The sequence below is a fragment of the Dendronephthya gigantea genome, unplaced genomic scaffold (genome assembly GCF_004324835.1).
Source record: "Dendronephthya gigantea isolate DGI-Jeju-01 unplaced genomic scaffold, DenGig_1.0 000121F, whole genome shotgun sequence".
NCBI classification, from domain to species: Eukaryota; Metazoa; Cnidaria; class Anthozoa; order Malacalcyonacea; family Nephtheidae; genus Dendronephthya; species Dendronephthya gigantea.
Genome location: NW_021163131.1, coordinates 514,429 through 531,739, shown reverse-complemented (window position 1 = coordinate 531,739; position 17,311 = coordinate 514,429). Strand labels below are relative to the sequence as shown.

The 17,311-nt window shown below is 37.5% G+C and overlaps 1 pseudogene; it reads left to right on the top strand.

Moving 5' to 3' along the window:
* Nucleotides 1-13,280: 13,280 nt before the first annotated feature.
* On the top strand, nucleotides 13,281-15,087 carry LOC114535593 (annotated as a pseudogene).
* The last annotated feature ends 2,224 nt before the right edge of the window (nucleotides 15,088-17,311 follow it).

The window sequence follows — 17,311 nt, the reverse complement described above, 5'->3', positions numbered from 1 at the left end:
GAATTTAGTCCGTATAGAATTTAGTCCGGTTGCGAGAAGATAACTCGTAAGATATTGTTTTTGCTCTTTTTGCACTCGAACATAAATACCGTAATTACTCGAATAAACGCCTCCCTCGAATAAACGCCGCCCTCGAATAAACGCCGCAGGGACAAGCAAAAATATCATTAAACGCCGCCCTCAAATAAACGCCGCAACCTTTTCGTCATTGCGGCGTTTATTCGAAGCATTTATTTATAACCACTGTAAGAAATTCAAGTATGCGTTTAAATGGCGTTTAAATTAAACAAAAATTTCAGAGTTGTTACGGGTTTGCAATTAACGCCTCCCTTGAATAAACGCCGCCCTCGAATAAACGCCGCATCTTAATTGCTAAAAATTTAATAAACGCCGCGGCGTTCATTCGAGTAATTACGGTATACATGCCCGCCCGTGCGCAGAAAAAAATTCCAGCTTTTCGAAATGGACTTTTTTGGAATAAGTGGAAGTACTTAGGAAGTACTTAGGAAATTTCAAATTTCAATGGTTTATAATGGTTTGTTGTTTGTGTTCTGTATTAACTGTGCTCGAATGGATGAAGGGTTTTTTTACTTTTTTAGACCATTTTGTAACCCAAATGTTACTATAAGCCAAAGGATGAACGCGTGTACACGCTCCAGGACAATATGAATGGTTTGAAGAAATAGAGGCCGAATATTCAGTTGCACGATGTTTGTTGCACGTGGGTTGAAATAACCTGGAAATAACACCATCGGCAATCGGCATCAAGCGTCTATTAAAAATCATTCTAAAAGCATTTATTGGAGCTTGGTATATCAATATGTTTGTGTGGTAAGTAGGTGCAGGTTTTATATCAGACAAAATCTGAAGCAGTGTTGTTGACCAAACAGACAAAATCGATGAAAAGTATTTCAATGGACCACTTGCATAATAGACCAACTTTTGATTCAGGTGACAAAAAGGGAATTTCCTAAAAGAGCATACAAAGCTTAGTAAAATTGCCAAGTTTTGCTGTGAAATATTGTAAAGTGCCCCAGATATAGCCATGCGAAGTTAGCGAATTTTGTATACTTTTGTATTACGGCCGGACGCGTGTAACTAAATTAGTTACACGCTTCCAGCCGTAGTAAAAAAGTATACAAAATTGGCAACTTCGCATGGCTATATCTTCCGTACTACTTTACATTTTGCAACCAAACTTGGCAATTTTACTAATTTTGGTATGTTCTTTTTAGCTGTTGTGATATATTTCCTGCTTGTCACCTAGATCTGAAGTTGGTCTATTATGCAAGTGGTCCATTAATCAACCCAAAAGCAATGGCTGTCCAGAGTTTATAAGAGTATTAATCACTAAAAAACACAAGAGTATTGAATTTTAATTTTGCAAAACTGGCTTCAAGTGTGTTGTTGTAACACCGCGTTTGTTTGCAAAAAACATGTTAACACTGATATATACACCAGTCATCAGCAGAAGGCATATTATAATCGCTTTCCTTCAGCTGAAATGTAAAATTAATTTGATAGTGGTTTTACATGTAGTACAGAGGTTTGCCGGCTCAGTTTATTATTTTGGATGCAGAGAAATCTGATTGTGTAAACAAAAGCACACTGTTCAATAATCGTTACTCAGTGACAGAATCTGCTTTAATATTTATGATATTTGTGCAAATTCAATGAGATGGTGGCTGGTGGGTGGAGTTCAAGGTCTAATTAGTATTAAGTACTAGCTAGAGAATATAAATTTCTGACCATCCTCCTAGAATTTGCTCTTCCTCAGTAAAAATTTCTCATGGCTCCACTGTTTACAGTGTTCAAATATGGATCTTTTCCTATTATTGATGGTATGTATATATATCATTTTGACCCACAGGTAATGAATATTGCTATTGCTATCTTCTATCAAGGTTTTAATGAATAGATGGAAATAAATTAGTTATTTCCACCTTTTATCCTTAGACTGATGTGAATCTTGGAAATGCTGGGAATTGGATGACAAATTTATTGCATATTTTAATCAATGGTAATTCAACATCTGCCAAATGTTTTATGTCAAGCAATATTACATTTAGATTATTTACAATAAATTCATAAATTGTGTTTCGTTTTTAAAATCCCCTGTATACAATAATGGTATCAAAATGCATCTTCTGTCTGAAAATTAGATATGGTAACATAAGTGAAAATCCACAATAACTTTATTGCATTATTTGAACCCAGTTACATTAAATAAGCTGTATGCAATATAGCAATTCGACCAAATATAGCAATTAACCTACCAAAATTGAAGTCAGAATTAATGAACTTCCATGCAAAGAACTGGAGCCGATTTCACTTATGAGCCGATTTCTTATGAGTCGATTTCACTATTAACTGAAGACTGAATCATATCCTTGGTTTTCAAATATTGATTATAGTAGGAATGTGAACTTTTGCAAAAAGGTGTACTTCTTTGAGTACTTTCAATGATCGAAAAATGAACTTAAATAATGATATTGTTATATTTTTAATGTTTTGTCACATGGTTTGACAGGATTGCAACAAATGCTTATCAAGCTCACATCAGAAACAAATTCCTGGTTTGGTTTTGCCCCAGTCAAGAACAGTACAACACTTACCATCATCCACATAAAAGGTATTTATTATAAATCTAGTGTGTGTAAATTTATTTGTTAACATGTGTTGGTCTACAACATTTGGCATCGTATATAAAGGAAGAGAAATTAGGACAACTTGTTGTGTATTAAATATGATTTGATTTAACTTAAACTAATAAGTAAAACTTTCATTGTCTACAGTGTGGTTTATGCATGTAGACTACCATCAAAGAATGTTATAGGTGACGGCAATTCTCCGGTCACACATGTTACATTGCTGTTTCTTCAGGCTTCATATTTGCATGTAACAATATAAAATAGCATTGTCACACAGGTGACCTGGGAATCCCCCTTATGCTTTACCATACCAAAAGGTTGTAGAACCCCAATATTAACGTCCAAGGATATTTGTCATATGTAACACCAGCATTTGCATTTATTCAGAATAAAGTGTGAAAAATTTTTAAACCTTCCTTCAAATAGAAAATTATCCATTTTGACCTGAAACAATAGAAGCATGTAAAATCATATTGAACCAATTGAAAGCATTTTGTGCATAATTCACACTTCAAACTTCAGGGAAAATCATGACAGGAAAATAGTGCATTATACAGTAGTACAATATCCTGTTCTTTTTACAAATTTAGGTTGTACCTTCAGGCTTCAGGATAGATTAAAGCTGAGGGCTATTTTGCTGGTAATGTAATATGAACAAATTCACAACGGATAACAAGCATTACTGCCTCAAGGTGACAAGAAGGTTTATGTTGATGAAAAGGTAACAGATTTAATTGCTTCTCTTCTGATAGTTCACATGGCAATGTTCAAGATATTGTGTCTGTCAAACACTGGGAATATTTTTTCTTGGTGTTTCGTTTCTAAATGGAAATTCTTCTTCTTCTGTATATGTGGTATTGGACTTGAAAAATGTTTTTAACTGTAATTATTTGTGTCTTGTATTTGTCCTGGTAACTTGTTTGTACTATGTAGTGTGTGAGTTTTTTATCGCTATAACATTGCACATACTCGGTTTCAGAGTTATCTCATTCCCTTGAATGAGACGAAACGTTGAAAAATCTGTTGAATTAATATGATAGAAATGCTCAGAAACGAAATTCAGAATATTTAGGCAACAATATTCCCTTATCTAGTTCAGGGCTTTGTACGTTCTACTACACACGCAGCATTGATTTTTTTCTACACAAAATGCTCGTACCAATGTAAGGCGAGGTGATTATTGAGGTTTTTGCTTGATTTAGTTACTTGATTTATATATAATATATTTAAAGGAAGAAATGGATTTGTTAGAATCAAATTATTGGAATGCTGTCAATTTAAATTGAGGCTAATAACTACGTTGTTGTAGCTGAGGGCTACAGACAATAGCTTTGTTCTAATACATTTTAAAAAACATAATTTTTAAATGCGGCGGTGCGGGCAAGCGCGCAAGCGTACAGTGATAGTACTAAACAGCTCCTTTTATGTTGTCTTTTAAACATTTTACGATCAGGAGCCGTAGCGGGAACAGCTCACAAGTTATAACATGTAATAAACCCAACGACAAGTTCACGTTTTTCAATTTATATTCTGTGCATTTCCTTGCCTGCTTCGTTTAGATTGCTTTTGTGGATAAAAATCTCGTAGTTCAGGATGTGCTTATTATATTTTTTATCACTAAGCGTAGTGCTTAAACAGCACATATTATACATTTTCCCACCTTGTAAGCTTTGACGACTACCCTGCTTGATCTGTAAATGATGATGCTCATGATACAACATTTTTAGCAGCACCCCTCGCCATTTTCAACCAAGGAAATGATCTCCTGGGCCTAGATTAGGGAAGGGTCAAATATGCGTTTTTGCCAAAAAGATGTCAAAATTACATGTCTTACAAAATATATCTCCGTATTTCCGAAGACCGGCTCCAGTTATACTGTGAGTGGTAACGTTTTAAAAAATATAAATATATTTCCCACCTTTTTACATTTCTGTATAAGGTTTATAACATAATCATAAGGTTTTAGAACAATAACTGTAAAAAGTAACACAAGATCACAAGTACCACTTAAAGAGGAATTCTATATTGTGAAGAATGTAAAGGCCTATTTCTACTCCTACAGTAGATTGCCTTTGAAAACCCCTTTTAATTACATGCATGCTACTCGTTTCCATTATATCACATCGTCGTTAAAATCGTTGGGCATGCATAACAGCGCCTTAGATGAACGATATTTAATACTTTGCCATGCAAAATGCATGCACATGCAGTCCACCAATCACCACAGCCAATACAATAAAGGACGCATTTAAAAGACAAGGTTCTTCTTATAATATAGATCTACAGTAATACATGCACATACTTGAAAAAAGAAATTCCCTCCACATTTCTGAATATCCGTCATCTCAAATATTTTTCCAACGCAAATAAAAGCTCGATCAATCTGTTTGTATATCTTACAAACTTCTTCATCTTCGCGCTTACTTCAGAATCTGCACTCTCATTGGAACCACCTTCATCTGCGTGATTATAGCTATATTTCGGCAATTGATGGATTAGAATAGAGCTAGAAAGGTTTCCATTCTTGCTTCTTCACAATTTTGGTTCTCTAGCTTATCTTTGCTCTGTCTTGCCCTTTTGCCACTGTAATAGATGTTCTGATTCTTTTTCTTGTGCTGCCGGTGTTGGCGGTATGACTGAAAGGAAAGCCCACAGTCCTGAGAGCAAAGTGAATGAGGGGGCGTCAATCTCGGAAAAATCCTCGAGTAGCGAAGAAAGTTCCATGTAATTACCTGAAACAATCGCACTAAGGGGACAATGATTTGTTTATCCAGCAACTCCTGGATAGAATCCTGTATCTTGTCTGCGTCAGCACGGGGAAGGGAATTTGGAGGAGATTGGTGTTGAATTGGGCACATGCCATTAAACGAAATTTGAGTCCCTGAAACCATTGCTAAAATGTCAGGGTTAGTGGTGAGTTTTCCCATTCCCTGCGAAATTTCGAAATTTGACCGGCGCGCGGAAAAAGGTAACCATTTGTGTTAAGTAAGGGATTAGTGTGTTGTTCGTAAATTCTTTGAATGTATTTACCTTTTGTTTTAAACAGTCTAATTCTTTTTGAATTTTTTCTGAGTCTGGTGATTTTGTTGTCTCCTGGGACGGTACTGTGCCCTCCCCCTCTGGGATTAAAACGGCCTGCTGGTCTGTGGTGAGTATTGTGAGAACCTTTTGGAGTGATAATTTTGGCTTGTTTGCCCACCAAATTGAGTAGTTAGATGAGAGAGAGCAATGACTGCACCGGCATAGCAAAAGCGTAGGTTCGATTCCTGCCGGAGGACCTATAGTTGACTCATTTTTCCTTCAACTGTTCCTGGCTTGAAGTTGAAGTGTGAATAATATTACTCGAAATTGAGACCCTTTAAACCTCTAGAATATTCCTGCATCGAGTGAAGTGCCAAAAATCATAATTGATTTTCCGTAACCTGAGTTTAGCACTTCTGAACAAAATAAATTATACCCAGTTATTTTACGCTTTGATGGACAAACATCTGGGGCAAAACAGTCTCCTCTGAGGCAGATTTTCTTTTTCTGCTTTGCTTCTCATTTCCAATCCATTTCTAAGAGATTAAAATAGCTAACTGCTAAGCATTGGCAAATCATTCTAGTCATTTTATAATAAATATGCACATATTGTTCACAAAAGTTCTCTTGGAATGACACATATGCAGGGATTACCATCAATGATCAATCTTTAGAACTATTATACCATCATAATTACAAGAAGAGTACACTGTTTTTGTTACTTTAAAATCAATAAATATTTATTATTTAAGCAATACACAATTCAACATGCTTAACTTGAAGAAATGACTCGGGTAGGGCTGACACTTGACGAAAGACTATTATTTGGGATAAATATGCTATATATTAGCAAAGCGGGACAAATTGTCAGGCTAGCTACACTACTGATTTCAATGAGATTCGGTTCAATGAGAATGTGATCTTTTTAAACATTCTTGATTCTTCAAATAATAAAATTCCTAACTTACTAAATGCCTGACAAGGACAAGTTTATATAAACCAACAAATACCCTTAAAATTACAAATTAGTGTGATATCTGGCCTTCAATGCTAACTAGCCTAGCTGCATGCAATCGTGAGCAACATGTTTAAAAATTATGCCATTTCTGCTCAGACATGGTTGTCATTGCAGTTCATATCTCCAATCTCAATCAATCTGATTTAATGAAACTGGGCTCTTGGAGCACGTATGAGCGCCTCTTAAACTTAAATCAGCTAATGGCTAAGCTGGCCATGTTATTTTGTCGTATTTATGCAAATAAACCTGAGCCAAACGAGGATGAGTATATGAATAATGAAATTTCTAAAATTTGCATAATATCGTACCTTTACTCTATCGACAGTGATGCTTGCTTTACTTGCAGCTTCTATAATCACTTCCTCCATACTTCTGGACGCCTTCGTCATCCCACTGTTGTAAAACTCTCGCAGGATTTTATTTTGTTTTTCATTTATCAATTCGTAAGAAAGCGAACGGCTAGTACTGCCCGCCATCTTGTGAATACAAATCAGTGAGCAACCACTGAGCTCAATAATTCGACACATTTTAAATGATCCCTAGCATGCACAGGCAACATTCCGGTGACGCTTAAAAGCGCAATTCTAAATTTTAGAATTAACGCTTTGAGCGTTGAAAATAAAGTGGCAGGGCTCGTGGTTTTTGGTTTTCGTCCCACCCGCAAAACGTCGAGAATCGCTCAAAATGGCTTAAAAACGATAATAAATCACCCGTGGGTTCTCCTCAAAAGGTTTAGGGTGCAATGTTGAACCTACTTGTAACGAATTTTGCGAGACTAAGGTTGCCAATTGGGCCTGTTGTTGTTTTTGTATTTCCACCAAATCAGTGTGGTCTCGAATTCCTAACTCATTTGTTTCCGTTAGCGTCTCTTTGTTCTCCTCAATTGACCTCACGGATTTCTCAATGACAATGACCTTGAGTAGTTCAGACCATTTTTCCGCGACCTCGGGCGAAGTCATTCTTAGCTGATTGACCGAATTCCTCAAAGAATAATTTAACTCAGACCCAGAAGTAACACGACTGCATGCGACTACGGGTAACGGGGCCCAGATGCGACACAATGGAAGATTGTTTCAATTATTGCTCAAAGCGCAATCGGTTCAGTCTACAATGGACGCAATACAAAACACATAACACGGCGTAAAGCGATTAAACACTGTTCTTACAACACCATACAAGGAGAACGAAAACTTTAGTACTGACACGACATGCTGTTCATTATCAATTACGAGCAGCCTAAGCGCGTAAAATAAACGAATTGGTGCGTACCTCGGCCAAGGATTTATTTGCGCGTCTTTTCTTTCTTGCGTCGTCCACTCGCCACGGTTTCCTTATTAAAACTTCATTCCTGCATGCCTCGACCAATGTCAAACGACCCCTTTTTCTATATTATTTTATCCGCGGGATCGTCGGGGCCGTAAGAGGGACAGCTCAAGATATCACCAATACAACTTCCTTTTCAGTATATTTATTGTCGTGCCCCAGGCCAAGTCATCAACCTTCTTCTGAAATAGTACTGTAAACATGCATCAAAAATTAGCAGCACGTGATCAACAAAACATAATGTATGGATCATGTATATCCTCTATAATATAAGAATATTGTCACTTTTAGCGCTTTAACTTTGGATCTTTTACGATCCGTTTGCTTAACTGTTTATCATCAACATCATCAACACTTTTTGCGATGTTTACAAGAGCTTCTGTGCCTGACTTTGCAACTCCATGCTGACATAGTGCCAGTAAGCTGAAGGGTTTTCTTTTAGTGTAATAATCGTCAAGAAGGGCGTAAAATACATTAAGCCAGTAAGCCATAGACATAATGCCAGTAAGCTGAAAGGTTTTCTTTTAGTGTAATAATCGTCAAGAAGGACGTAAAATACATTAAGCCAGTAAGCCATAGACATAATGCCAGTAAGCTGAAAGGTTTTCTTTTAGTGTAATAATCGTCAAGAAGGACGTAAAATACAGTAAGCCAGTAAGCCATAGACATAGTGCTAGTAAGCCATAGACATAGTGCCAGTAAGCTGAAGGGTTTTCTTTTAGGGTAATAATTGTGAAGAAGGACGTAAAATACATTAAGCATCAGATTTATTAAAGACGAAGGCGATAAATTATACGTTTTCTTGATGCCTGTCGTTGCGCGGTCACAATGATTCTGAAAATCTAAACATGTTTCATCGTGCACCTCATCACTCAGCATTTCTATCCAATTTTCAGAATATTTTTCTTGTAGGTAGTCAAGAAAATCTTTGAACGATTTCGCTGACATTGGATTCTCAGCAGTTTCATGTAATATTTTTGCAGCTAAATCACCACTTGAAAAAAGGAATTCCCTCCACATTTCTGGATATCCGTCATCCCAAATATTTTCCCAACGCAAATAAAAAGCTCGATCAATCTGTTTGTATCTTACAAACTTCTTCATCTTCGGTTACTTCAGAATCTGCACTCTCATTGGAATCACCTTGATCTGCGTGATTATATATTTCGGTAATTGATGGGTTAGAATAGGCTACCCTTTTAAGAGCTAGAAAGGTTTCCATTCTTGCTTGTTCACAATTTTTGTTCTTTTTTTTGCCCTTTTGCGACTGTCATAGATGTTCTAATTCTTCTTTTTGTGTTGCCGGGGTTGGCGGTATGACTGAAAGGAAAACCCACAGTCCTTGTAAGTATACTTATTTTCTAACTGTTTACGAGATGCGTTTTGAGAGGTTTTGGTTTTCGATCTTTTGGGGTGAAAGAATCTGCAATGTCTTTCTTTTTCTGTTTTTGATAGAAATGTCCACGCAGGACATACTTTACATCTTCCTAAAATCTCAGTCTTTTTTTTCTTTGCTCCTTTCATCCTCCGTGATCTTTGAAGGGCACAATGTTTCCGGCGGTTTTAGATGCTCGTTCTCTATTTCTACCATTTCCAAAAATGTTTTGTAAGATCCATCGATTAACTCACTAGATTCTGGATGAAAAGGGTCGTGGGTTGTATTGTAATTCCAGAATTTTTTGGCAGTCCCTGGATTGTCGTTGCAATGTTTGCAATTGTTACACTTGCTATTAGGGCCCCAGGGCCAAGCTCCACTAGAATTTTGATGGCTTCATCAACAGAGATGTAATGCAGCGAGAATGGGTCCTTGGGGATGCCGTCGTTCACACTGTGTAGATCCGGAGAGGATAAGTCGAGGATAAGCCGCCATTTTCCTGGTTGACCTTTTTTAGGTCTACAGTGCTAAACAATCCCTTTTTATGTTATTATATATTATAGTCACTTTTATACCAGCAGGACCGTATGGGGAACAGCTCAATACTTTGGACCAACCACAAGTTTTGGTCCACTGTTTATTTTAATATTCCGTTTTGTGATCATATGCACTTCCGGTTTCTTCTCGTGCCTACGTATTAAATATTCCCTGTGTTTCGTTCTTTGAACGACTTCGAGGACTGCCCAGCAACCGAGACGAGTTGGTTTTTGCACGATTTATTAGGATGTATGATATATACAACACTTCAGTGTAGTCAAACTAAAATTGAATTAAAATACAAACTATCACTAATTACAAACGTTATTTGTATGTCTTAAATTCATCCTTAAATAAAGACTATAAAGTTCATATCTACTTACAACTCGGTATCCTCTCTAGGTTCATCAACGTCTACGTTTCTATGTTTAAGATTTGAATTCTTCTAAATATCTAAGGTTCAACGTTCTAAGGTTCTAAGACTAAGTATCTTTTTGGGCGGCGTATAAGCCGTATTTTATACGCTTTTAGTTGAATAAATTACTAACTATTAATTACCTTGTCCTTTTGTACACTAATCCCACTGGTACTTTAAACCACACTGGGATGATTATCTAAATCTTAATTATTGACATAATGTTCAATTCAAAACTATTAATTGAACATTATGTCAATAATTAAGATTTAGATAATCATCCCAGTGTTGTTTAAAGTACCAGTGGGATTAGTGTACAAAAGGACAAGGTAATTAATAGTTAGTAATTAATTTATTCAACTAAAAGCGTATAAAATACGGCTTATACGCCGCCCAAAAAGATACTTAGTCTTAGAACCTTAGAACGTTGAACCTTAGATATTTAGAAGAATTCAAATCTTAAACATAGAAACGTAGACGTTGATGAACCTAGAGAGGATACCGAGTTGTAAGTAGATATGAACTTTATAGTCTTTATTTAAGGATGAATTTAAGACATACAAATAACGTTTGTAATTAGTGATAGTTTGTATTTTAATTCAATTTTAGTTTGACTACACTGAAGTGTTGTATATATCATACATCCTAATAAATCGTGCAAAAACCAACTCGTCTCGGTTGCTGGGCAGTCCTCGAAGTCGTTCAAAGAACGAAACAGTCAAAAACTCGTGGTTATAAAGAGGATTGTTCAACAGATCTCCTTTTACTTTGGCTTTACTCGATCGGCATTTGACGAACAAACAGTAATTACTGATGCATACAACTTACAAGATTAAGTCAAGCGGGCAAGAAACAAGCTATTCAAATTACATCGCCTTTGAACTTGGAGTTAAGTAAACAACTTCGAAGGTAAAATAATTCCTTTATTATTTTGTGTGATAGCCGAGAAGGTAACAATTCAAGAACGATGCCTCCTAAGGTGGACTTGAAAACATTAGCTGCGAAGAGAGACAATTCAATGCGTTCTTTATATGAACTTTTTGAAGAGTTCCAAGTAGTTATAAGCCAGAAACCCGCGCTTGAACTTATCGAGAAAGTATACAAAGAAATAGAATCAAAGTATAGATCTTTTAAGAAGCAAATTGAACTAATCGAAGACAAAATTATTGATAATCAAGTTCAGTCAGATGATCCTCTTGTTATATCTAATAACGAGGCCTGCGTAAAGGCTAAAAATGACTATTTAAAATGCACGCAGTCATTCGCCGCTTATCAGAGAAATCTTTTGGATACGAAAACAAAATTACAAACCTATGAACAGGGATATGTAACTGAGCATTTAGGAAATGTGAATATGGCTCTACAGAAAATGGTTGATGTTTTGGATAGTAAAAGTAAAAGCCAAAATCATGGTCTTGAGAAGTTGTCCGTCCCAATTTGGGACGGTGATAGAAAGTCATATTCAACTTGGAAGAATGAATTCAATCAATAATTGCATGAAAAAATACAATCAAGACCAGGACGAGCAGTTGCAAAGATTACGCAAAGCGCTTCCAAAACACCTTTTCTGGACAAATCAATTAAAATATAGTCAATCTATTACTAAAGCCTGGGAAATTTTGGATAATGAATTTAATAACAAAAGAAAGCTAATGGATGAAATTCTTAAAGACATCACAAATATTAAACCTGTTAGAAGTGATGCAAAATCCCTTGCACGCTTTGCAGCAAAAATATTAAGCTTTGCGAACAATATGGAACAAAATGGATGTTCTGTTACAGATTCAGCTGAAGCGCCATTTATCATGTCTCAATTATTGTCCAAATTAGACGGTGCAGATAATGTCGAGTTTGGAAGGGAAATGGTTCGCGCGCACAAGGTTGAAAGCATCACAAATTTAATTGCATGGTTAAATAATGAAGCCACTTTACGTTCACGTAGTGGGAGATCAAATTTTGAGTCAAGACCGGAGAATCATACCGTAGAAGTTCCTAAAAGGGACGAAGTATGTCCGCTTGGGTGCAACTCAAAACATTTATTGACTGCTTGTCCCTCTTATCAAGCCGCGTCAGTAAATGAAAAGTGGGAAATAGTTCGTAAACATAAGAGGTGCCGCAAATGTTTATTTTCTCATCACACAAATAACTGCTCAAAGCCCGATGGTGAGTCCTGCAATAAGTGTGAACGCAGACATCATAAATCATTACACGACGACGGTTATGGGAATAATAAAGTACCCCCAGATTCTGAACAGCATAACACAGACACACACTTTAATAATACACACATACAAGGCAGTAGTAAAATACCTGGCTTACTACCCGTACACAAGATCAAAATCAAAGGTGTAGACGGAAATTTCCAAGAATATATAGCCATGATAGATAGTGGATCTAATACCAGTTTCATCTCAAAAAATGCCGTAAGAAACCTTGGATTAAAAGGGTGTCAAACACACCTCACTATGAATTTAGCCGGCGGTAAAAGAAAAGCCGAAATGTCGGAGCTTCTAAATATAACAGTCATGTCTCCACGTGACGAAACTTTTGAAAAACACATGTCAGTGTATACTCTTACGAACTTATGTAGCCCTGCGAAAACAATTTCAAAACATATCATAATAAGTATCAACATTTACAAACGATTTCCAACAAATTACATCTTGGTGGCGGCAAAGTCGATTTACTCATAGGCACCGATTTTCCAGACGCCTTCGTCGATATTGATATGAAACAAGGAAAACCAGCGGAACCGATAGCCAAGGAGAATTGCTTCGGGTGGTATTTACTTGGTCAAGTAGATGATCAATCTTGCTCAGGAATCCATTCGGTCGATGTCGGTACAGTCGTGCAATTGAAGATATTAAAACTTTACTGACCCAAGATCTACTAGGAGTGAGACCTACTACACTCTGTACGTGTGATGACAATACCCTCAAAGAAAATAGATTCATCAAATCAGTCACAGAATCCACTGAGATGGTTGATGGCAGAATACAAGTACGCATGCCGTGGAATGATTCAGGTCCCCCACAGAGTTCAAACTACGAAATGGCGTATGCAAGAATGCTCTCAACCGAACGAAGTTTTCGACGAAAGAACTGTCTGCAAGAAATTCAACACGAAATGGACAAATTGATTGAACAAAATTTCGTGGTAGAAATTCCACTAGCAGAGGTAAATCATAAAGAACCAGAATGGTACTTGCCTATGCATGCAGTCTTTACCCCTGAGAGATCGACTAAAGTTAGATTGGTCTTTGACGCCTCTGCCAAAGGACCGCACGGAAAATCACTAAATGAACACTTAGAAAAAGGACCAAATTACATCAACAGTCTGCCAAATGTGTTAACAGCCTGGAGATTAAATCAAGTTGCCTATGCGGGTGACGTACGTAAAATGTTTAACCAAATATTAATTCACCCAGAAGATCAAGTGTTCCATCGCTTCCTATGGAGAGCAAACGAAAACGAAGAACCGAAAGTCTATCAGTGGATACGACTGAACTTCGGAGACAAACCTGCCCCTGATATTGCAACTGGCGATCAATACACTGGCGAGAGCCGCACAAGCAGAGTAGCCTGAAGCTTCCCATGAACTGCAGAAACACGCTTATGTCGATGATATCGGTGGATCAAAGGGAAATGAAGTACACGCGAAGAAGATCACAGAAAGTATTGACGCCATATTGAAAACCGGCAAATTCGATGTGAAAGCGTGGCACTCCAACCACGAAAATGTTGATCAAACCGATGAGAAAGTTACAACCTTCCTCGGTCACTACTGGAATAAACTTAAAGATACGTTTACGTTCAAGAAAGACGAGATTTCCTGTGACCTGAAACAACTCACAAAACGAAAGTGTCTTGCAAGCCTCGCCCAATTCTGGGACCCCATTGGTCTTGTCCTTCCTGTTACTATTGAAATACGAGTCGATTTGCAAGAGCTATGGAGTTCTGGATATGCCTGGGACGATCCGCTCTCAGAAGACATGCAAAGCAAATGGATGAAAAACATTAAGCGTTTGAATGGTCTTCTGTCTATCGAATTTCAGAGAAAACTCAGACCCGAATTGGCCATCGGGAATCCAGAAATCCACGGCTTCGGTGACGGTGGCGAGAAGGCTTATGGATCGGTAATCTTCTTACGATGGAAACTCAGTGACGGAACTTTCATTTGCATACCTCTGATGGTGAAAGCGTTCGTTGCTCCTTTAAAGAAGAAATCAGTGCCAAGACTTGAACTGATGGGATGCCTTACCCTCGTGAGACTCTACCGAACCTGCAAAGAAGCGTTATCTTTAGCCGAGATCGATGGCTGCAAGACCGTGCTCTGGTTGGATTCACAGACGGTGTTAACATGGATTAAAAGTTCCCCAAGAAAATTCAAGCCGTTTGTGTCCGCTAGAGTAGCTGAAATCCAAGAATCCATTGACGTGGGGACCTTTAAGTATATCAAGTCTGAAGAAAATCCCGCAGATGCCCTAACACGAGGAATTCCAGATAATCAGCTATATGAATGGATGAAAGGTCCAGAATTTCTCAAATTACCTGATGACGACTTTCTTGTCCTTAACGAGCCCACCAGAGAAAATAAAGAAATAGCTGAGACGGAATACAAAAAGGTCAAGAAACCGAGGGGAATAGAAGAAATTCAATGCAACGTGACTTCTAAAGAACTGGCAAGAAATCCTGTCCTTGAACATATATTACAAACATGTTCGACGTTTCGAAAGGCACGAGAGTAGCCTTCGTTCTACGTTTTACGCATTACGTAAGGACAAAACAAAAGAAATCCGGATCACTATCTGTAAAAGAAATTAAGAATCTGAAAATCTACTTTGCAAATGGGCGCAAACAGAACAAGACCCTAGCAAGATAGACAAGAAATTGTTAGCGAAAGTAGATGACGAGGGAATTCTACGTGCATTTGGAAGATTAGAGAAGATACGCACCCTACCTCGTGACATGCGTAATCCATTGTTCTGCCTCGTAATCATCCCCTCGTTGTGTTACTCCTGAAACACCTTCATGAAATTTCAGGACATTGTGGATATCAAAGATTGATCCATGAAGCTCGTCGAAAGTATTGGATCATCGGGTTGCGAAAAACTGCCAAACATCTTACGCGGACGTGTGTCACCTGCAGAAAACTACGCGCACGGCCATTAGAACAACTTATGGGACAGATCCCAACTATCAGAGTAAACCCTAATTGTCCAGCATTCTCACATACCGCGATAGATATGTTTGGACCATTTCAAGTTAAACTAAACCGGAAAACAATGAAAGAAGCGCAAATCATTATATTTACATGCATGACGTCCCGAGCTATACATCTCGAACTTTGTACAGATAAGAGCACAGATACTTTCATTATGGCATTTCGAAGATTTGCAAGTTTGCGTGGTCATCCTTCAATATGTTGGTCAGACTGCGGGACAAACTTCAAAGGGGCACAAGGATATCTGACAGAAGTTTGTAGAAATTGGGACAAAAGGAAAATCGAAAGAGTCCTGTCAAACGAATTTTCGTGCCAGTTCGAGTGGCAATGGAATATTCCTCGCGCAAGTCATATGAATGGAGTTGTCGAGAGTTTGATTAAGTCGGTACGACAAGCCATTGCAGCTACATGCCAAAATCGACCATTTTCTGAAGAACAATGGAGGACGAGTCTTGCAGAGATCACCTATTTGGTAAACAGCAGACCTCTTTACCCAAGTTCATCGGAAGTGTGGGAAGAACCACCTATAACCCCAAATGACCTCATCATTGGCCCACATCTGCCACTACCAACGCCAGAACCCGAAGAGCGAGTTAATCCAAGAAATCTACATCGTAGTACGCAGCAGAGAGTTACAGAAATTTGGCGTGCATGGCAAAAGTATTTCGCGCCAACCTTGCTCCCCAGAAATAAATGGTATCGAGCGAGAAATAACTTGCAAGTAGGAGATATCGTTTTAGAATTGGAAGGGATCCCTAGACGTAAATGGAAAACATAAATTATGCCTCATACATAAATTATGCCTCATCGCTACTAACCAAGAATTGGGTGAACGTTTGTAAATTGAAGAACGTTAAAATAGGTTGCTCGATTGTATCTCCGCACCCAGGGGAAGTGAATTGAACATTATGTCAATAATTAAGATTTAGATAATCATCCCAGTGTGGTTTAAAGTACCAGTGGGATTAGTGTACAAAAGGACAAGGTAATTAATAGTTAGTAATTTATTCAACTAAAAGCGTATAAAATACGGCTTATACGCCGCCCAAAAAGATACTTAGTCTTAGAACCTTAGAACGTTGAACCTTAGATATTTAGAAGAATTCAAATCTTAAACATAGAAACGTAGACGTTGATGAACCGAGAGAGGATACCGAGTTGTAAGTAGATATGAACTTTATAGTCTTTATTTAAGGATGAATTTAAGACATACAAATAACGTTTGTAATTAGTGATAGTTTGTATTTTAATTCAATTTTAGTTTGACTACACTGAAGTGTTGTATATATCATACATCCTAATAAATCGTGCAAAAACCAACTCGTCTCGGTTGCTGGGCAGTCCTCGAAGTCGTTCAAAGAACGAAACAAATAAATAATATAGCTGTAATATAGATGAAAAAAGATGAAAAAAGCCTGGTTTTTTTATCTTATATAGATGAAAAAAGCCTGGTTTTTAGGTGTTGTTTGTTTTTGTTTTTTTTTCATAATCAGTTCATTATTAATCAGTTTATTATTGATACAGTAAACAGCAGGTAAACAGCTTTTTATCTCCACCAGGTTGGGACCATATTCCTTTAAGCTTTGGATTTTCATCAACAAACTGCTTTAGACATTCGAAATTGCCTGTCCACGCAAAGCATATTTTATCACTTAATCTCCATAAGTAGGCCAATCGCTTAATGGGCTGTAGGCCAGAATGTACAGTTTTCTTGTATAGTTATGACTTTGTCGAGAGAGCACTATGGC